Source organism: Triturus cristatus, chromosome 12, assembly GCF_964204655.1.
Source record: "Triturus cristatus chromosome 12, aTriCri1.1, whole genome shotgun sequence".
Classification (NCBI taxonomy): Eukaryota; Metazoa; Chordata; class Amphibia; order Caudata; family Salamandridae; genus Triturus; species Triturus cristatus.
Window position 1 is genome coordinate 36,645,681 of NC_140595.1, and position 23,807 is coordinate 36,669,487.

The window sequence follows — 23,807 nt, forward strand, 5'->3', positions numbered from 1 at the left end:
AAGTCTTTCGCACTCTGTTTCTTCATCATAAGCACTAGCTTTTAGTTTCAGTTTTGTTGAAGGTGATGGAGCAGGTAAAACAAAATGTTGTATACCTCCTCTATTTTGCATGAAATTAATTCCGTAATCATTCTAAGAATTAACTCTTACTAATTAGTTTGAAGAAGAAAATTATTAACCAACCTTTACACCTGGATAAACACAAGACCCACGTGGGACTAAATTGCTAATTGCATGGCAGAACAACTCATTAATTAACTGTGGTACGCAAACTAACTTTAGATTGTGGTGAAATAGAGAATTGCTGGATTCATGTTGCTTTTGTGATGATTTGTGCTTTCAGTACTGCAGAATGGTGAGTATTATCGCTTTAAATGTTGCTACAAGCTAGGAAAATACTAATATACATTGGGATTAGAGTGGGATTAAACCTTAGAATCTTCATTTCTATATTCTAATTACTGTTATGTCTGTTTTTGCTTAAGTTGGCATTCGGGCCTGCTAGGCCGCAGTACTTAAGATGGAGCTCCTGTGAAGCCGCTGTCATGTGAGCGCGATGACTACTGCGCAGAATCGGATGGCTCTGGAGATCTCCAAGTGACCTCAGCCCCTGTACCATTGTGTTCCTCGTCAAGGATAGGAGCATGGAGGGTTGCCAAGTGATGAACGGTGTGAACTACCAAAGGGACAATGGGAGACAAGGAGGCTTGCTTGTTATTACTTTGGAACTTTTGCCTGTGAACCGGAGGAAAAAAAAAATTAATAAATACATGTTACGCTTTGCTATGCCAAGTCTCATGGAAAACCAGTGGGTCATGTGAAACTTTTCAAAAATTGCAAGTTGACATGGACTGGCCAATCAAAACAGTTTCTACCCCTAAATTGTTGCATGTTGATCTGAAGTAAGAGAGAAAAAGGGTATAAAAGAACCTCATCCGCCCAAGGGGGGTGGTTCACTGGGCTGATCTTCCGTGGCGTTGGGTCTATGTTGAGCTGATGAAGATTTCCATGGCTTACCTTGGGTTTCTTTGATTTCCGGGAAAGGTTATTTCACCTGATGGTTTGATTGTTGCTGTGGGTTGGACAGTTTATCCTGGAGATTGTAGCCGACACTTTGAATAATCCTCTGTGTGGTCGGAGGGTCACCAACGTTTGATATTTGGTAAATATAAAAGCATTTCTAAATCTATGCTTATGTTCCAAAGATTTGATTTCTTCTTGAAATAAACCAAATTATGTTATATTCTGTAGCGCCTAAATGCTAATGCTGAGCAAATTAATATTAGATAAACAAATTTGGATTAATAAGAAATGAGTTTGTGATTCTTTAATTGAGTACTGAAAATTAATCAAATGTTTCCTAGGCTTTAATTGTGTTTTAGCTGGTTCTAAATCACCATCAACCAGTCCAACTAATTGGTCCGTCGACCAAGTGGTGGAGTGCCTTGATGCTAAGGTCAGGATTCTATAGGTGCGGATGTGTATAATGTGAAGAAATTTTAATCCGGATAGGTAATAAGGTACCCACATGTCCAGCGCTTTTTCTCCTGTGTACAGATTTGAGTGAAAGGAGTGCGTGTTGGTGTTATGGCCCCCGCCAATGAATGAGTGTATGGATGAGTGGTTGTGATGACGAGTCTGTGACATAGGGAGAATATGTAAATTTACCCTTTTCCGCTGGAGCAATGGAAAGAGTTACTTGGTAAAGAATCTACATTGCCTGTTGGGCATCAAAATAGATTTTAGGTAGGATTTTCTGGTCCTATGATGGTTGCTTGGAGTAACTGTGGGAAATCAGTCATAGTGGAGGCTGTTTTTTTAACTTTAGATATACATGGTTGGTTGCAGCTAAAAATGCAGTATCTAATGCTGATGTTGGATAAAAACATAATTTTCACTTATCAATACAACCATAAACAAAATAAATACAATTGTCTAATTCACCTTACCTTGTTTTATGTTCAATAGTAAAATTAAAATTAACAATCATTATGTGGATGATTCATTTTTATAGAGTCAGCCTTCGCATCAACGTGTCCTTATTTGTCATGAGCATTTGATTCTTAAATAACATGGACAGATCAATGTTTTTAGAATAAGAATTAATCGAAAATTGATGACTCTTTTTCTATTGAGGCCCTGATTTTTAAAAATGGACTTGCAAGCGTTGTTTCAAGTGATTGCCATTCTGGACATTTAGAAATCACATACAGCATTAGCTCCTCAACCAAACTCAAAATCTGTATTTCCTTATAACTATGGGCCATATGTATCAAAAAAGAGTTTTGCGATCGCAAAATGCAAAGTATGTAGGATTTGCTAAAAATTTTGCGAATCCTACATATTCCTTATTTGCGAATTGCAAAATGCGATTCGCAAATAAGGAATACCTTCCCATTCATTCCTATGGGCTAGGACTAGGAGGCCCATAGAAATTAATGGGAAGACATTCTCCATTTGAGAGTACCAATTGGAGAATTGCAAGTTGAGAATGCAATTTCAAGGTTGCCAGGGTGCCTAAAGGACACCCTGTTGCACCCCTGAAATATGCATGTGTGCACATTTTGCGCACATACATGCCCCAAGGGCATGTATGTGCGCCAAATGGCACTTTGAAAAAAGCAAAATAGTGCTTTTTTCTAGAAAATCGCAAATTACCATCAACTTGAAGTTGGTGGTAATTTGCGATTCCTTAAGGCCAAATAGCAAATTTCTGGTGCTTCCAGAATTGCATTTAAGGAATCACAATTTGCAATTACTTAATTGCATTCGCAAAATAGAGAATCGCACATTTTGCGATTCTCTATTTTGCGATGGCCTTTTCGGATGATACATCCCAAAAGGCCTTTTCCCATTCGCAAATGGGCCGATTCTGAGAATCGGCCCGTTTGTGAACGGGAAAAAGGCTTGATACATATGGCCCTATGTCTCTCTTCAACATTTGTGTTTTTACATTGGTACCATTTGTTTACAAAAGAGAAATCAGAATTGCATTTTCAATCTCTTGAACTTTTCATGTGCCATGGCATTTTACCAAACATAACTGAAAGTTTGTGTTCAATTAAGAACAGTGTTCCCAATCGGCACCCCTTTGAGACGTTGTCTCCAAAAGTAATCATCAAAACTTTTTCATTTAGTGAAAATAAATACAGTAAACTGTCAGGTTCTTCTAGGTTCAACTGTCTTGTGATTTTAATTCATCGTCATTGTTACGTCACAATGGTTCCATCCAATATGAATTAAGTTGTTATTCATCTCAAATTTACATTTCACAACAGTACATTGAGATCCATGTGTACTTGTGAATTACGAATCCCTATGCATTTCGGAACTAAGCCCTTCTTCAGGGGATGAATGTGAAATCACATATAAAATGTCAAGCGCCCTATAGTTTTATATGTGATTACATTAGTACACTAGTACACATGAATCTCAATGTACTGATGTGAAATGTAAATTTGAGATGAATAACAACTTAATTCATATTGGATGGAACCATTGTGACGCAACAATGACGATGAACTAAAATCACAAGACAGTTGAACCTAGAAGAACCTGACAGTTTACTGTATTTATTTTCACTAAAAGAAAAAGTTTTGATGATTACTTTTGGAGACAACGTCTCAAACGAGTGCCGATTGGGAACGCTGTTCTTAATTGAACAGTGCAAATTTTCAGTTATTTTGTCCAACTCCCGAGGGTCAGAGGGAGACACCCGCCAGCACCCAAAATACAAGAAAGATTCATCTTGTCCACACAGAGTAACTTATAACGAATTATAGTGTGCCACACACCATCCTTCAATTTCATTTTACCAAACATACCAGTAGTCAACAGAGGGTACATCAACTTCATGATAATAAGAACATTAACAGTGTCACAATATGACATGTGGCCAGTCTAACAATGTCTGCAAAATTAACAAGAATTGGCAAAGCCAATAGATCCTGGCTTGCTGTGGTAACCCCTCATCTAGTTCAATGCAAACACCAAGAGGAGGCGGAAGAACACTTGGACAGCCAATACAAGAAGTTAAGAAATGAACACTCCAATTGGTTTGTTCACAACGTGATTGACAAAACCTCAAGCCAATGACTGAAATTACTTGTTGAAGCTAGCAAATGTTTGAAAAGAACTGATACAAAGTGCCCCGTACCTCACAGATATTTTTAGCAATAGGTCAGTTTGGCAGGTGTGATGTCAAAACCTAGATCTAACAATCACTTCTTATAAAAACAAAGGGAATGTGATATTAGTGGCTAGTGAAGGTAGCGTTATACGTATTGGTACAGTGCCTTAGTTGAAGTGTGGTGAATATGGATACATTATTTTGTGTAATTAGTGCAACTACCAGACAAAACAGAGAAAACAACAGTTTTTTTAGATCCATAACCGAGCGCTGTTACTACAATTTTAAGTTTGTCATTTTTTATTTCTTTTTGATGACATAATTTGTGTTTTATGTTTAGAAGAACAACAACAAATCAAGAGATAGGTTTTTAGGTCTGGCCTGATAATGCAACAGTCTGATAGATGTATTGTTATTAATACTTTAAAATATACAAACAGTGGGTTTTGGCTCTGCCCAGAGGCGTATAACTCTCTCATCTCATGGCTGTTTAATGTATCATTCAACCTCCTGGGGCACAAACTACAATTTTACATCTGAAAGTACAGTGAATCGTCAAAATTACATTATTTCTTTCATGGTTGCATTTCATCTATAATGCGTTTTTTCCGGTTTTTGTTTTATTCACTGCAGCACACTTTTTAATGTTTTACTCAAGACTCAAAATACAAGCCAGACCTATTGGTCAAACTAAGGCTTGTTAGTTTTATAAATTATAATTAAATCAATTTGAGAAAACAATGAGCAGCAAAGACATAAAATCCATTGGCGCCACAGGGGGGTGAAGTAGATGTTTTTCAGTATATGTCTCCTCTACAAAATGAAATTTGATAGCCACAGAGATAAGAGACAAAATGTCAAAGGGCGAACAATTCTGAAATTGGAAAAATATTTCATTTGCTGGCCATAAGTAAGATGCGCTGGCACGCGCCGTATCGTTTCTTTTTATCTCTCTGAGTGGTTTCAGACTCGCAATCAAAGCCACAATTAAATCTATTTTTCTGGCCGTCTGTCAGATGATGGGAAATTTTCGAATAAATACTTTACAAGTTACCAGACAGCATTTACCCTTGAAAGTTAAGGGAAAAAAAGCCGTACCCTTTGGCAAATTCCTGGAATCGTCTTTGATTAAAAAATGAATTGAAAAAGATACTGAAAGGAATGAAAAACAGCAGTAGGGTTTAAGGTTTGAAGAGTTCACATCTTCCTAGCCTTTAAGTCAGTCGAGGATTTGTTTGTTCTTGATAAGAGAAAGTAATAAAACTCATTCATCACCCTCCTTCCTCCCAGCTAGAGGGAGTCACGGAAATGACGAATCTGGGAGCAAGATGAGAGATTTGAAGTAAATCTCTGTTTCCACCTCCATTCATCAAGAGTTGCATTGGGTGGGTGATTGACAGTTACTCTTACCTTGAATTCAAAGGGTGTCCACCCTACAGGCAACCGCTCCCTGCCGGACTGAGGTGAGTGTATGTTCAGGTGGAATGGAATGTTAAATGTGATGGTTCGAGCAATGACTTGGGAAGTATGATCCCTCTGACATTGTTGAGTAACATCATAGTTATACAATTATGTGGCATCGGTGCTTTTCACCCAAATCCACCTTTTAGTTGTAAGAATATCCAGCCCATATTCAAATAATAGGTATTTTTTTCAACACAGTAAGTGCAAAAAACGATGTAAACTTAGTTCACAGAAAAAACTCTGGACAAGGTAAGTGTGCACTTTTTTCCACCAACAATGCATATTTTACCCCCACTATTTCCACAGAAATTATTTTAAAAATACTGTTCCATTTCATTATTTTTGTTGTAGAAGTGAAAAGCTGGTTCCACAAATACCCAGAATTTGAAGAAACAAAGTCCTGCAATGGCATTCACCCCTTATACGAAACAGGCAACAGAATGTGCACTGGTGCACCTCTCCAAAGGTGTGGCACACCACATGTACACAACTCCTCGGTATTCGCATTACATAACACCACAAATGTCTATTTTTTCTTATTTCCCAAGTGAAACACTGGCTCCTGATTTCCGACATTTATTGTCACAACTGTTGTAGTCCACAATCTATCCACGAAATACACGCTCTCGTGATTCGGTTCCAAATATTACAGGTGGGCAACTTAGAAAGTTTACAAACGCTGCGATCGACAACGCGAGCGCTCAGGTATTCTAGTCACCCACTGATCTCCTCAAAATGTACCTAAGATATTGTTAGGTCTTAGTAGCTCCTCTTTCTGGCGATCAAGCTCTAATTCTCCTAGACCTGAGATGGTCGGACTTCTTCGGCTCAACAGCCTCTACTGCCCCACCTGATAGGCTTTCCAGCTGCCTTGTAGTCTACTGGGAAAACATCACAGGGTAGCTTCCGCTGCACAGCTTCTACTCGACAGTTGCTCACTACCTTCATTTGTTTCTAAGAGTAATAATGTTGACAACCCTTCTGAAAGTAACCTCTCTACTCCATGTTTAAACTCACTTTGCTGGTGTGTGAAGTAGCTTAATTCACATCACAAGGGCTTCTTTGCAAACATGGCGTCCAGAATCTCTTGGCTTATAGCGAACAACTTCATACACGTCAAAAAACTCCAGCGTGGTTATTTAGTTCCGTCTTCAGACATCATGGACTGGTAACAAATACCCATTGATGGTTTACAATGTACAATCAAGGACCTGACTTAGATTTTGGCGGATGTGGGACATCTTCCAGAGGGTTATGGATGTCTCATTTGACCTCTTTGTAGTATGTTGATGTCTACGTCCACTAACGCCCTCCTTACGAGTGGCCATTTAATACTGAAGGGGATGGTGATAATAATTACCGGCTCCATCGAAATTGCGAAACCCGCGGGAACATTGCAGGTCACTTTATTTCCACCAGGAGATTCCAGCTGTGGAAAACACCCAAAATTGCCAGTGAATATAAGTGGAAAAATGAGGATATACCAGGAACATCAGACTCCTAATTCCCCTTTAATTCCTCATATTGTGATAGATTCTCAGGGTCCAACTTGTAATGAACCAGAGGCGGCTCCTCTGTTATGGCGGAGGATCTTTGCCCCACTGCTGGAACCAGCAGACGCTTGTAAAATAAAATAATAATAAAGCAGTTAATAAAACTGCTTTATTATAATTTTATTTGACTCCAGAGCCAACGCTGAGTCTTGAGGGCGGGGCCATATGGAGCATGAGGAGAGGTAGGCTCAGGGAAATGCTAGTGCACGTGTAGGTTTGGCCGGCTGTCTTAGGACAGACAAACCGACATGCGCACTTGGATATCGCCAGGCTATTGCTTGGAGATATTGGCTGGCTCAGGACCACAGGCTCCCAGTCCCTGCTGGAGCTTGGAACCAGACCACTCTGCTCAATCCCTACGCTTCTCTCTTGCTGGGTAATACCAGCATAAAAGTAGCATGTGGATTGGCACAGGGGACTCTGGGAGCCTGCATGACCATCGTCTGACGAGGCGGTGGACGTCAGGCTGCAGGTACGATTTTTTTATTTTTATTCTTCCCCCGCCGCTGCCCCACCAATTTCCCCAGCTAGCAGCTGCCACTATAATCAACCAGATTTTCCCCACTTCCGGAGTTACTGGGAACCTCCAATGTCAGTAACTCTAGGGGTGGAGAATATGTGGCCCAGTTACCGGGCAACTCGTAATAAAGGCCTATCTAGAGTGGACAAGACATCCACTGTTTTTCTGCAGATGTCCCACATTCACCAAACTCTAAATCAAGCCCAAAGATTTCAAGGAAAATAGGAAGCGCAGCAGGAAAATCTGCTCAACTTTATAGAAAACACAAGTATATCTGACTGAAATCAGCAAACAGCTGGTTAAAACCTCACCTCGCGAAAAAACCTCAAACCTGAGCAATTAGAAATGTTCTTCAAACTCTTGGCTGACTTTTTAGTGGAGAATATATTATCCCCAGTGGTGGCCTGGCGCCATTTCCAGTCGGCGCGTTAGCTGCAAGTAATGAAGTGCTGCTCACAGCAAGGGGGAGGGTTCTGGAAGCATTCGAGATGAGGGTCTCAGCGGAAGGCACTCAATAAGCAAGAAGCACGCGCCTCCTTGAGCGGGGGGTAATCAACGCATCGGGGTCTGGATGACGGCAACTGATCAATGCGGAATCAGGAGCGCCTCGCGCCTGTACCTCTTCATTCATATGAAAGGGCTCTTGGATGTGCAGATACGCAACTCCCCGCTCCAGCACCACGCACCAATCAAGCCCTCTAAACTGAAGGAGGGAAGTCAAACCGCGCAGTTAGCCAGTGGTTGATGGTAGACCCAACATGACGGGTAATTTTGTGGTTCTTTGAGCTTGCAAGAGAATGGGTTTTCAGATGCGTGCCCTTTAACTGAACTAGTCTGGACATGTGCAACCTATAAGGTTTCGATATGGCCCTCCGGATGAGTGGATCACCTCCAATTTCTGATTTTGTAAATTTGAGCTTTTTTCTAAATGAGATGTTCTTCTGAGAAGTCTGTCCAGCTGTGGCAGTGATAACCACTTGGAAGCAACCCAGCCTTAATAGCTAGCCCTAGAGGTCTTTGATAGGCACCATCCCAGTGCTTAATTTGAGCCGGTGGTTTCCAGTGTGGGCACCGGCACTTACTGGTCAGCACCGGCACTTATGTCAATCTGCCACATAGTGGTGCTGTAGGGCTAACTTAGTGATAAGACACACCTACAGGTGTTTAATAAGTCACTATGCATTAAGAAGGATTAATACCTGCCACCCAAGCTATTCTTATAGCTTTGGGAGCCTGAAATAGTCTGAATTGTCACACTTATAGGAGTGTGATGGTTAGTAGTTGTGTTGGTACTGCTATGGGCAGCGCTGGCACGGCAATGGGAGGTGCAGCTGCAGCGGCCTCCTGACGAGGGCCCTGGCACTTATTTTATTACACTATCCTACCCTGAAAAGTCTGAAGTTTCCTACAGGCCAGTGTTCCTCGGGGGGGCGGGGAGAGGGGTGTAACACATTCCTTCAAATCAATGCCTCTTAAACTTAAGGGCGACCCATTACTCTTCCAAAAGAGGATGATACAAAGATGACGTCGAACTAACTGAGTGCATTTCTTTATTTATTCCTGTGGTTGTCTTATATAGTGTCGGCAAGACCCTATGCACGACACAGTGCTATATAAGAACAACTTTTGTGCAACATGTAGTTATGTTTTCTCACATTGGAACAGTTTAGCTTGGTTTTATGTTACATATGAAGAGTTGCAGGTCATACGAAAGCTGATCTTGTGTCGTTTTAAACAACTGAGTAACATGGAAACAGTTTACTACACGGAGGCGTGGCTGGAAGTCATGCCAAACCTGTTGGGTGCTACTCCGGCACCCATTAGGGATTAGTGGTTACTACCCCCTCATCAGTGGTAGTAATCGCTAAATAAATGCATTTACAATATAATACAATATAATGGAATTGATAGGGATATATCGGCTAAACCGGACAGTGCAGAATTTCATATATGGACAATCAGGACAGTGCAGAAAGGCTTGCACTGCAGTATTTCTCTAGCTCTTATCCTCACCCTGTCAAGGGAAAGGGATGCTTTTCCTGGCAGGCATGTGAATATTTACTTCTTCTATAGTGGAGGCATGACAGGAGGGTGTTGAGTTTTGGAGTCATGCATGAGACCTTAAGAGAGAGGCCAAGACTTGCTTTGAGGGCACTCACATGTGGCTTACCCGTGTGGTTGAAAGCAGAACATAGCATCTATTCCAGCATGTCCAACCAGCCAGTGGCTGCAGCCTATGATCAGATGGGTCCAGTATGCCCAACCAGCCAATGGCTGCAAGCCTAGACTCAAATGGGTCCAGCATGTACACACCAGCCAATGGATACAACCTAGGGTGAGATGGGCCCAGCCTGAACAAACCAGCCAATGGCAGAAGCCTAGGGTGAGATGGGTCCAGCATGAACAAACCAGCCAATGGCTGCAGCCTAGGGTGAGATGGGCCCAGCATGAACAAACCAGCCAATGGCTGCAGCCTAGGGTGAGATGGGCCCAGCATGAACAAACCAGCCAATGGCAGAAGCCTAGGGTGAGATGGGCCCAGCATGAACAAACCAGCCAATGGCTGCAGCCTAGGGTCAGATGGGCGCAGCATGTACAAACCAGTCAATTGCTGCAGCCTACGGTCAGATGGGCCCATTATGTCCAACCAGCTAATGGCTGCAGCCTAGGGTCAGATGGGTCCTGCATGTCCAAACCAGCAGATGGCTGCAGCCTAGGGTCAGATGGGGCCAGCATGTCCAACCAGCCAATGGCTGCAGCCTAGGCTCAGATGGGCCCAGCATGAACAAACCAGCCAATGGCTGCAGCCTAGGTTCAGATGGGTCCAGCATGTACAAACCAGCCAATGGCTGCAGCCTGGGGTCAGATAGGTCCAGCATGTCCAACCAGCCAATGGCTGCAGCCTAGGGTCAGATGGGTCCAGTATGTCCAACCAGCCAACGGCTGCAGCCTAGGCTCAGATGGGTCCAGCATGTCGAACCAGCCAATGGCTGCAGCCTAGGCTCTGGTAGGTCCAGCATGTCGAACCAGCCAATGGATGCAGCCTAGGGTCCGATGGGTCCAGCATGTCGAACCAGCCAATGGCTGCAGCCTAGGGTCAGATGGGTCCAGCATGTACAAACCAGCCAATGGATACAACCAAGGGTGAGATGAACCCAGCCTGAACAAACCAGCCAATGGCAGAAGCCTAGGGTCAGATGGGCGCAGCATGTACAAACCAGTCAATTGCTGCAGCCTACGGTCAGATGGGCCCATTATGTCCAACCAGCTAATGGCTGCAGCCTAGGGTCAGATGGGTCCTGCATGTCCAAACCAGCCGATGGCTGCAGCCTAGGGTCAGATGGGGCCAGCATGTCCAACCTGCCAATGGCTGCAGCCTAGGCTCGGATGGGCCCAGCATGAACAAACCAGCCAATGGCTGCAGCCTAGGTTCAGATGGGTCCAGCATGTACAAACCAGCCAATGGCTGCAGCCTGGGGTCAGATAGGTCCAGCATGTCCAACCAGCCAATGGCCGTAGCCTAGGGTCAGATGGGCCCAGCATGTTCAACCAGCCAATGGCGGCAGCCTAGGGTCAGATAGGTCCAGCATGAACAAACCAGCCAATGGCTGCAGCCTAGGGTCAGATGGGTTCAGCATGTCCAACCAGCCAATGGCTGTAGCCTAGGGTCAGATGGGCCTAGCATGTCCAACCAGCCAATGGCTGCAGCCTAGGGTCAGATAGGTCCAGCATGTACAAACCAGACAATGGCTGCAGCCTAGGGTCAGATGGGTTCAGCATGGGGGAAGCCAGGCCATTATTTCTCTCCTGAATTCCCCATGGGTGTTGCTCGTCCTAGTTCTCTTCGGGCGAATATTCCATCCTTTGCTCGGATGGTGTTAGAAGTTCTGTATATTTGTTCTGTTGCATAGTGGGGTGCGGCTTGTCCAGTGGGTGAGTGCCTCTGTGGCACAATCAGTCTTTAAATTGGCCGGTACTGTCTGGTCCTGAGTACTGGCACTTTTTATTTTGAGAGGGAGAGTACAGGCACTTCTCAAGAGAAATGTAATACTTTTAATTGTAGAGTACCAGCACTTCTCAGAAACAAGCAGGTACTCTGGTACAGAGTGCCTACACTTCTATTTTTCCATTTCAAGCACTAGGCACAATGTTACTCAAGGATACATACATCTGTCCCATTGGCTTCGCTATGATGAAGTTGCAATCTCCAAACACAAAATATATCTCTCAAAGAGGCATTAGTTACTCTGCGTCGAGGCTCATTACTCTGTTACTGGTATTACCTTCAAAATTCCACTTTTATCTACAATAGACCTTTCTGCAGCCTCCTATGATGGCGGATTGTCGTCAGAAGCCTTCTCTGCACAGTTTACCCTCCATCAGACAATAGAGAGGACCGACCCCCCCCTCCTTCTGGGTACCCATGCCATCTCACGATTTACGACGCACCGCCTGATGAATCTGCGTCTTTGGTCACTTGTCGCATCGCGCAGCCACACGTAGGCATGAAGATTAGATGTTTTTTCCGCGAACCTATATTTCCCACACTTATCGCTCTTAAGCACACCCGCGGAGCCGAGACAGGCTTACATTAATGTTTACTGTGGAGCGAAAGGGCCCTTTGGTTCACTGTGACATTTGGGCTTTTATCGCGCCTAATTAAAACGCCAGCTCTGGATGTGACGAGGAATACATTAGGTGGGAGCCCACTTCTTTCCACCACATCCGGGTACATGTTTCTGCCTGGGATTGTTTATGGTCCGAACCTCACGAGAAACACACTCTACACTCGGCAGGGACGAAGGCGCAGCTGCCACTTGGCGAGCAGCAAATAAGAGGTTTTATGGTGGCCATTCCGGCTATGGTCTGGGACCACCGAACTTCCCCCTCCCCCCAGCGCATAAACACATTTTAATGAGGGACATGAGAGGTAATCACTTTTTGGAGGCGGGGGTCGAACAACCCCCGGCCGTATTTATTAAAATATGAAACAAAATTAAAATTTTTGAAAATAAACATTATTTACACAAAATTATACGCAGAAACATAACACGACATTTGATTACAATTCATATGCACAGATTTCAGATGGCTAACCTTAACATAACTCTAATACATAGTTCTCCTATCCGAATCTAACATAATGATCATAATCATACATTAATTACTTTCTGCGTATCCTATTTGGGCCTACGGCAAGGTCACTACTGGTGTCAGATCCTTATCAATTTACCACGCCCCCCCCGTAGGGTTGCGCATGCGCAGAGGGCCCGTTTACCGGGAGGTTACTTCCCCCCCGGTTACCCCCATACGTTCCCTGAACTCCATGCAAATTTGGGGGGGTCTTGCACTGTGCGCCATTTAGTGACGTCCATGCCAGTGGGGGGTGGCCAACTAGCCTAAAAGAAAGCGTGACTCCCCCCTTTCCCCGCACCATCCAGCCAACCGGATGTACCGCCCCTGGAGTTATAGGAGAGACCCGTTGTCCCTCCCCCTGGGCGACCCCATCCGAGAATGAGGCCGCCCCCTAAGGACCTTAAATTTACTGCTCACTAGTCATGACCTTACCGCCTGACCAAGGAATAGCAATAAATACGACGATTGAAGATCCTGTAAACGGGAAAAAAGCCTAAGGAAGAAAACCACACCATCAATTTCAAACACCAATAAATCCATTGCAACAGGGGATGGAGGGTGGGAAAACAAAAAGCGTGAGCAGCCTCTTAGGGCTGCGTTCGGGTGTCGGGAGAGCGCGGGACAAAGAGACCGAGTTCCGCGCTCCCCGGCCTTTTATCTCAATACTGGGGCCAAACCAGTTCTAACTGGCCTGACCCCAGTCCCCCCCATGACCCGGAAGCGCATTAAATGCTTCCAGGCCATGGGGGTAGCCGTCGCGAGCCAATCCCGAACTTGGCACGCCCACGGCGTCATGGTGACGCGGTGGCACGCACCGCCGGGTGCACAGGCGAGGGGGGGAGGGGGTCGGTGCCCCGCCATATTTGCGGCGGGGCCGATCCCGGCCCGCCTTTTTCGACCACGCAGAATGGAGTGTCCCTTAAAGGGACCGTCCAGTTGGAGAAAAAACACTTCGCTTTTTAACTAATCCTGCCTCCCTAACAATTATCAATAAAAGGCCTACTGGAATGCTGCTTTGTTTGTGACGTCAGCTTGGGTTTTGAGACCTAGGATGACATAATTTAACAAATGGCCCTTTTAGGGAGTGACTGACAGGTGACCTCGAAAGGCTTCTGGGTTTAAATGTATCTGCAAACAGAGCATACAGGGATGCTGGCAGCATCCTCCATTAGAACTTTAATGTGTAGTTAGTGTTTTGTTTTGCACAATTTATTTTAGCATCGAGTGGCTTCAAAAGAGATTTATATGTTTAAGATATGGTAGCCTAAAGTCGTTATAACGAGCACGGGCTTTAGGAAAGATGAGAAACGAGCAAAACATGACACAAATCAGTGCTTAATTTGTGGAACAATAAGTGCCAGGGCCCTCATCAGGAGGCTAACACAGCTCTCACTACCCGCTGCTCCTGACAGCGCTGCCGGTGACAATACCAACACAACTTCGAACCATCACACCCCTACAAGTGTGACAGTTCAGACTATTCCAGGCTCCAAAGCTATAAGAACAGCTTGCACAGCAGGTATTAGTCAACTGTAATGTATTTTAAATGACTGAACAACTGTTGTTCTCATCTCTAAATCAAACAAACAGCACCATCATGTGGCAGACAGACATAAGTGCAGGTGTTCACAATAAAGTGTGGGGGCTGAGCACCGGAAATCACCGGCACAAATTAAGCACTGCAAATCGCGGACAAGCACCAGTCAAGGTTGGATTTCAAACAGACTCTGAAGTCACGTGCCCCCTGTAGTCACGCTTTTCTCTGTACTCACATGCACTCTGTAGCCACGTGCCTGCGGCCATCATCAGTCTGGGGAGTCCGTGCCGGCCTTCCATATACAATCATTACGACATCCCAGAATAGACGAAGTCATGCGTGTGCTCAGAGATGTGAGAAAAAAGTGGCGGCACTCCTCAATGATATACCTCGAATACTGTATGGAAGTGTTCGAGATCGAGTTGCAAGGTAAGACAAGGGAGAGTAGATGCCGTAGGCAGATGATTGGTTCAAGCATGAAATATTTTGCAGGTGGCGTGTTCCAGCAAAAAATATTTTCGCAGGCATTTTGTCCGTGAACCAGTCCACTTGTCCTATCTTAAGTGGCTTTTGAGTGTGAGGTATGCCCTCACATTCAGTTTTATCGCACAATATCCTCTAGTGCATCTAGCAGAATTTACTTGTAATTTTGTGTTATATTTCGTGTCACTTAAGGTGAAAAAAAGACACTTTTTTTACCCGAACTTTAAATGGTAAGTTCCCTCACAATTTCAAGTTCAGTCAAGGTAACACAGCCTTTCATACTTGCCTAGCCAATAAAATGTGTCCCATTGAGTTATCAAATACTGGTGGGATGGGGGAACCGCAAGCGTCTCACTTCCTCCATAAATATGAGAACATAATATTATAGAACAACACATATTCCACTTACATTCTGGATTGATGACCCAATCCTTGTCTAGGGGTCTAAGGTCACAGCTATTTCAATATTTTCTGCATTCATTATTTAATTAATCATAGAATGAACAACAGCATTATTAACTCACGATATCCAGCCCCATTATTAATTGATGATATCCGGCACCATTATTAGCTGACGATATCCGGCGCCATTATTAATTGACGATATCTGGCACCATTATTAATTGATGATATCTGGCACCAATATTAATTTACGATAGCCGACACCATTATTAATTGACGATATCCGGCACCATTATTAATTGACGACATCCGGCACCATTACTAATTGACGACATCCGGCACCATTATTAATTGACAATATCCGGCACCGTTATTAATTGACGATATCCGGCATGTTACTAATTGACGATATCCGGCACTGTTATTAATTGATGATATCCGGCACCATTATTAAGTGACAATATCCGGCACCATTATTAATTGACAATATCCAGAACCATTACTAATTGACGACATCCGGCACCATTATTAATTGACGATATCCGGCACCGTTATTAATTGATGATATCCGGCATCGTTATTAAGTGACAATATCCAGCACCATTATTAATTGACGATATCCAGAACCATTAATAATTGATGGCATCCGGCACCGTTATTAATTGACGATATCCGGCATGTTACTAATTGACGATATCCGGCACTGTTATTAATTGATGATATCCGGCACCATTATTAATTGATAATATCCGGCCCCATTATTAATTGACGATATCCAGAACCATTATTAATTGACGATATCCGGCGCCATTATTAATTGACGATATTCTGCACCATTATTAATTGACGATATCCGGCACCATTATTAATTTACAATATCGCACATAGCTGCTCAACAGCCGGTACACGAGCATTATTAAGAGTAAGGAGGTGTCACAGTTGGTGCTACAGGGGATGAGGGAGGTTACAGGGGGGCAATCCATAGTGATTTAATAGGATTAGGCCTCATCTTTGTACCCTGACGGGCAGAAGCTGTTCCCCTACAATTTTTTTCTCAGGCCCTTTGGATATAGGAAATAGGGAAAAAAATAAATCTCATAAGAATGGTGAATGGTGCCCTTTCTACGTTTCTCATATGAATGCCGATCAGGCATACCATACTGATGCATAAAACTTATGGACTTAGTCAGTGCTTAAATTTTCAGGAGGCCACTGCAGCTTGCACCACCCATTGCCCCTGCTATGCTGCCAATGACAGTGCCAACACAACTACTAACCATCACACTCCTACAAATGTGACAATTGAGGCAATTCAGGCAGTCCAGGCCCCCAAAGCTGTAAGAATGGCTTGGGCGGCAGGTATTAGTCATTAGATTTATTAAACTGTTGGTTTGCTCATCTCTAAATTAGACAAACAGCACCACCATGTGGCAAGCTGTAATAAGTGCAGGTGTTGACAATTAAGTGGCGGTGCCAAGCACTGGATACCACCGACTCAAATTAAGCATTGGACTTATCTCATTCTTGAATAATACCTAAGGAAGGACTTCTTATTTTATTGATACCTAGACAAGTATATTGACTTCTTGTTACAATATTTTTAATTGAATAACGTTTAGAACATTTAGTACAGCGGATCCATCACAATATTTAAGGGTCTGAGTTTTATGATCAAAATAAATACACAAATAATCAATTTGTTTGTCCCTCTCCTGACCAATGAATAACACAAGTGCCTCACTTAAGGCCCAGTAATTCCAACAAATTTAGGACTTTGAACAAATAGTCCACATAGCTAGTCTTCATTAACCCAGTTCATTGGAAACCTTTCCCGATGTTCAAATCCATTATTGGGTGGGGGTGTGCTTCGCTCAAATGCCCGTCACCCATCCAGAATCAAGAGATGCTTCCCACTTCTTCAAGGTGAAGTTTAGCCTACACCAGTCACTGGTGGTGATTATATGTGAATTATCTTGAGGCAAGATATGAGTCACTGTTACGGCTAGCTCTTCCATAATGCATCAGGAAAACAGTGACCGAGAAGAGATGGAAAGCAGGCACGCGGGCCCTCAGTGGCAGTGGGAATGTTTTCTAACAATTCTAAAAAGCTACTACCACTGCCACTTTCTTTGGTTTTGCAAACATAGACCTATGTAAAGAGTGGCAAATAAAAAAATAAAAAAAATACACAAAGTTGCAAAAAAGTTCAGGGATAACCTTGAAGACCCCAGACGATAACCTTGTCTATAAAAAGCCTGCTTTTGCTCTGACCTTCAACAAAATTAACTGAACAAGTTACTCAGTGAAGCTGTTTACTCCATGTGTTGTTCTAACACTCATTGTTATCCCCATCAATTCACTTCATTTTGGCAATAGTTTTGTGTACATGTTTTATGTACTTACCTCGGATCATCAAATGTAAAATAAAAAAGACTAAAAGAATAGGGAAATGCAGTGCAATAGTCAATTCACATCTCTGCAGCCTTTTAAATACTCCTAAGTAGTTGTGCAAATAGGAACAATTTATTTTCTAAATCCAAGGTCAGAATATTTCAGACAAAGATACATGTTGATCTGAAGGCAATACCCTATCATCTTAAAGAATTAAGAGAAATGTTCTTACTCCATTAGGGCCCCAGGGTGAAAGGTCAGCCGGGATTGTGGTCCTAGCTCATCAAAAGTGACGTCATCGGTAAACATGTCAGGTCACATTCAAGTCAGAGGATCAGAAGAGACCTCATCAGGAGGGAGATGAATGATCAATATTGATTACAATGACAAAATAGTTTTTTCCCCGTTTAAATTTATTTGCAAGGATTATATTCATGTCCTCCACTATGTTAGAGTTTCACTCACAGTGCCGAAGTAGCCTTCGTAAGCAGTCACAATGCGGCACATACCCTCAGCCCTTAATAAATAAACACAAACACTCAGGCCCACCTTCTACCACAGCTCTAGAGAAGAACTGCTTGACTGATAGAAGAAACCATAAGGTGAATGATATTACTTGATACAAATCAGATCACAGAAAAACTGATCATCTCTAGAAATGAACATTGAAAAACTGGTCAGGTCTAGAAAAGGACATTAAAATACTAAACAGCTCTAGAAAAGGACATTACATTGTAGGGTGTTCCAGGTGCATAAGATGCCTGTATGTCAATCAGCATGTATGTAGTATTTGCATGGCACAAACGTGGCCCACAGGCAGCAGAGCACTGTACATGGCCCAGGCACGGTGCAGTCAGTGAGTAAAACAGGAGGAGCTGGGTTACAAAAGGGAAATTGGGCTCTTGCTGCGTCATGGTGTAGTCTTCTTTCAAAAGGTGTCTATTCTGTACACTCCTAAACTGGGACAATCCTGAGGGACAGCATGGGTGCACAGATGAAGAAGGCCTGTCGTTGTGTTGTTTTTCATTTTTGAATCTCTTCATCTCCTCTCTGATGGTGGCAGCAGGTGTGCTGCTAGTAACCAGAAGTGGTGAGCTTGTCATCCAGATATGGGCCGTGATGCAGCTGGTTTGAAGATGGTGTGGCCTGGCAAGTGCAGCTGATGGAAGCTCTTCAAGTTTAAGGTTATGTAGGCACATTTCTTCAAGCCCATGTTGTGGGTCCCATGGTGTCTAGGATATCCTTGCGGAGAGCAGCGTAGAGTCTGTGAGGCTAAAAGGAACGGCAATGACCCAGACTAGATGTAAGACTTTGAGGGCTTGAACAGCAGCTCTGAAGTTGATTTCTGGGAGGAACCATTTCCCTCTCTTCAACAGAGGGAGCTGGTACCAAGCACCTTTGTGTCCTTGGTGAAGAGTTCCCTGACGATGAAGGTGGTGTACCCCATGAATTTTGACTTTCCATTACGTGAGATTTGGGACTTGAATCCGTCAAGGCAGGGGCGTACCTTCAAGGGGGTTGTTTGGGGTGTTACATCCCCTAATAAATGTATTATTTATTAAATAGTTGGGTACAGGAGCGGTCAGTCGAGTATGTTATGGTGCTTGTCGGATTTCACCTGGAATTTTTAAATACTCACTCAGACAAAAACACACACACACTCTCATCTCTGTTTTGAAGGTCTTAAAACATGGTTATTTTCAAAAATACTGTGTTTTAAGTACTCCTTCTCAATCAGCACTCCTTTCCACCGGCTCATAACCCCCCTCATGAGCTACTTCTTATATATTGATTACCATGATATGCCAGTGTGATTGTCAGAAAATCTGAAGCTCACCCCCCACGCGCCCCCCCCCGTCTTACTGACCAAGCCACGCCCCTGTATCCAGCTACCTTTCATTGATCCATGGTTGGACATGCATGTTGGTGTTAACATATTGTACAACTTCAGTATTGTTAGGTTCAGGTTCAGGTTCGTGCTTGAAACACGATTGGAAGCGGTGCTGGCAGTGTTTGAGGTATTTAGTGCCATACTACAGAAATCTTTCTGATGTTTGTCACTGGCATATTGGTGAATTTTGATGCTATGATCAGTGACTCCCAGAGGGCTCCACATAAAAGTTGAAGAAAGCAGGGGACCGGAAGGAAACCTCGGGGATTTACAGACAATAGGAATCTCTAGGACCTGGAGGCATCCATGTCAATCAAGCGGTGTCTTTTGAATAGGTTAAGAGGAGAAAAAGCAAAGGGCGTGCCCAGTGAATGCTATGAATTCATAAGGTGGATGAACTTAAATTGGTTGAGCGTGTCAAAGGAGTTTGAGAGGTAAAACGATATTAGAAGGCAGGAGCCATCTTTATCTGTAGACAAGAGGGCGCGGTCCACTCCTACAGAGGTTGACCCTGTCCTATATGATCTTCAATCATTTTTAGCTTCATCCATCCAGGTCCAGAAGCTCAGAAATGATACTGTCTGCACTTCAGATCATGGACGCGACGCCCAGCATCATCAGAACCTCTGGGCAAAATAGCCTGGTCTGGCACACTTGAGCCATCAGTAGGGATTGGCCATTCTACTCCCTGCCCCAAGCAATCTGAGGGTACGCACTTTCACTGCAACATTAACCCATAGATTTGAATAAAAGACTGCCCTTTTCATTAGTGACGGGGAATCTAACACCCGATACAACTACATGGCGTATGATGCTGTTTCTGCCTTCACTTTCTTTGAAGTAAATGTTTTATAAACTCAGCTAAAGGAGATTATCCTATTAGAAGTACCCAGAAGTTGGTGACCCTGCACCCAGGGACATTTCTGCCCTGCCTGTGTGTACACAGGCAATCTTCCCACCACAGAAGGAAGTACTAGAGTCTGAAAGCGTTGTAGCTTGTGCCACAGCACGGGTTCTACATCGCTCTTGAAGCCGGTCACCTCCATGTGATTGCAAAGGTGCCACTTGACACCGGGCTGGTTGGGTCTAAGAGACAGACCTCTTGTTAAAATGCACAGAATACCTTTGCACAGGCAAAGATTAAAGTAACCTGGGAAACTCTCCAGGCTTAGCAGATGGCAAATACTGGGAAATCGGTCAAACCTCTCCAGCAAAAACCAGACTCTACACACCTCTACACCTGTGATAAAACCACTTTGAGCGAGAAATGCATAGAGAGTCATACCAGTGAGTATTTCTAGCCTGTACTCACCAAACCACAGAAATTATGGTAGAGACTCCTCCAATCAGCAGAGAACATCCTGAGGGTTGCCTCAGCAAGGTGTCTCTCTAAAACACATTTATATTCAGATATTTAAATAGCCTTGAGGAGCTCAGCGTGCATTATAATTATGAATATAATTAGCTGTCTGTGATGCTTGATTCTGGTTATTAGAGCCAGGGAGTTTGGGTTTTTTGGCAGGCTAATAAAGTGATCTTTAACTTGAGTGACATGCTTATTAAAAACTAATGTCTATTCCGTTTGTGTCAATAGAGGATGGGAGAGGGGCTGAGGTAGGGAATATTCCCCCCCCCCCATGAAAAAAATGCAAAGCTTTGAAGGCAGAAATGCAGCGCCAGCTGAATGTTAATGCATTCATGGCGCTGCTATTGAATGTTGCATTAGTGTGAATATGTATAGCAAAGAGTTCATCGCTCGGCTCACCCCAGCAACGCCGGTCTATAGTAGCAATGCATCGTGCAAGGCTTCGCCACTGCTGCTCTCCCCCACAAATCAAAGACTGGTGTGGGTGGGTAGCTTGCTGGGTTATTCTCATGGTGGTGTTTGTTAAAATGTTTTAAGTCTTGGAACCTTCCACCCTAACCGTGTGAACGTTGGGTGGTTCGTGGGAGGGGTTCGGAGTGGTGGCCCTCTGCTCACCGATGTCAGCTGTCATGTGCCTGATGCAAGTGTAGTTTTGGCTTACCTCTTATGTGTATTAGATTGTTGTTTGGTTTTTAAGGGGTATGTGGGGTGCTTGTAATACCTGTCTTCGTTTGGTGAAGAAGATCTGGTGTTCAGAGGTCTTTACCATTGATTAACAGTTGCTTCCATTTTTATCGGGGACCGTGAGCTCATAGTGCATAGGGCAGGATATTTCACTTGTCCCAAGACCCCTTTATTTCCCTATTGTGTGTCTTTTGTGCTGCACAGTGGCTCTCCCTGCGGTTAACAAAAGGCTCCATTCTGGCTATAATATGTTGTACTTTGTGCTTCTGTGGTTAGTTTGAGTGATTGGTTTTATTTCACAGGAAGTTGGCACCTTCTGGGAGCAGTTCACAGGTTACTTATCCAGAGTAACTCAGAGTGGAGGGTGGACCTGTTTTCATGACCATGATAAGTCTGAGGGGGGAGGGGGGTGGAAGCTGGATTTCTCTCCATCATCCTCACCAACAAAGAATGACAGATATGGGGTGGAAACAACAAAGAGAGTAGTTGAGTTATGTGTTGGAGCAGGGATTGTTAGTGTGTATCAATATCCCATATGTGTGTGGTCCACTGGGGGAATTCTGAGATGTTGTTGGGAAATATATGGCTTTGTTTTTGTACATTTGTGGAGCTATGGATGTGTTGAGTGTGAACTGAAGTGGTGTGAGGAAGAGAGGTGTAGTGTAGGGGAGTGATGGGACGAGAAGAACCTTTGTGAGTGGTTTATACACTGTTATGGTTAGTGGGCAAGTGTACTTCTGGGCAAGCAACAATTAGGAGTGGTTGCCCATGAACTTAGGCTATGTGTTGGGTGACCTCTCTCTTAGCTGATCCAGATAGAATACTTCCTTCATTGGCAGAGTTGGGAAGTCTGATTATGTCTGTGTAAAGTGCAGTGAGTGGGTGTGCGTGTGTGTGTGGTTGAGCTAATTGATTTTCTTGGTTGATAATTGACATTAGTGTGTTTAGGTATTTGGTGCACAGTGGGCCGTTTAGAGTGAGTGTAAGTGCTGGTTGGGCCGGAGGGTCGTCGGGGTACACACAGTTGTTGGTTAAGATGTTGCCGTTTGAGCATCCAATCTTGTGTGGAAAGGTTTATCGTCAGCCGAGGTTTAGAATTGGTGTGGCGTGGTGAAGCGATTTATGGTATGAGTGGTAAGCTGCTGTGTGGTTAGATAAAATGCTACGAGTTGTGTTTTATTTTGGTGAATTGTTGAGGGAGCTATTAAATCTACTTCCAAAGCCTGATCTCTGCCTGACTCTTCGGCAGCACTACATGATTTATTAGGTATTAGGACTATCCCTCACTCGGCGGACATATCACTCGATTAGTACAGTTAATCGATCTGTCCTCCTATAGGAGGGTGCACCGCTATCCCTCGTTTGTCAGAGGGACCTCCTCTATCGGAGGGAGCCCTGCTATCCCTCATCTATTGGAAATTGTCCCGGGATCCCTCATCTATCAGAGGAACCAACACTATCCCTCGTCTATTAAAAGGAGCTATCGTTCATCTACCAGAAGGAGCACCGCTACCCTTCGTCCAATGAAGGGAGCACCACTGCCTCTCGTCCATCAGAGGGAGCACCAATATCCGTCATCTGTTACAGACGGCAGAGTTATCCTCGACTCTATAGGTAGCAGAGCTATACCTTGCCCATCTGATCTATCCTGGAACAGGAGTATGTATACGTGTCGGTCTGATTATTTGTTTACTTGTCTATGTCCGTGTTCGGCCAATCCACCTGCCTACGTCCATTGCTCTATCCCAGTGCGGCTAGAGGCGGGTGTCTGCATGACAGTCCTCCCACAGCGGACATGTGCTAGGGCTCGACCACCTTCCCTTCAACAAAAATCTGACTCACGCTGGCTTCTCTAGAGTATCGCAATGTCTGCGCCCCCTTATGGAGCACCAACAGAGGGGGGAACCCTTCCATCATAGCTGCACCCACAGAAAAACATAGGTCTGTTCTATCTTTGTATGTGTGGATAAAGAGCCGCCTTAAAGATATTACTGGTAAAATACCTTTGTGAATAGCAAATAATTGTAAACTTAAACTAAAGTGTAAGTTCACCTTTGTGAATGAAGCCCACAATCTCAGACATGAAAATGCACAAAAGAACGTACACTGACGAAAGGTCAAATAATTGCAGATCTCTGTACTCTACGAATACATCGGCATGTTAGACTGCCCTTAAGCTCTAATGGAGGGAGGTCAGCATTAGGGACATAGAGACAGGGTTATATGGAGACCAAGGAATTGGGGTCATGGA

General features: G+C 43.9%; 1 protein-coding gene and 1 long non-coding RNA gene across 5 annotated transcripts in view; one reads left to right on the top strand and one right to left on the bottom strand.

Annotated features, from left to right (window-relative positions):
• LOC146772335 (uncharacterized) overlaps window positions 1-1,186 on the top strand; it is a 544,470-nt gene extending 543,284 nt beyond the window's left edge. The window contains exon 4 of the long non-coding RNA XR_014972127.1: window positions 486-1,186. This is a non-coding gene — a long non-coding RNA (uncharacterized LOC146772335). The remainder of the gene's footprint in view (window positions 1-485) is intronic.
• Window positions 1-23,807, bottom strand: part of PDE4C (phosphodiesterase 4C) — an 895,999-nt gene that overhangs the window by 723,693 nt on the left and 148,499 nt on the right. The window lies entirely within an intron of this gene.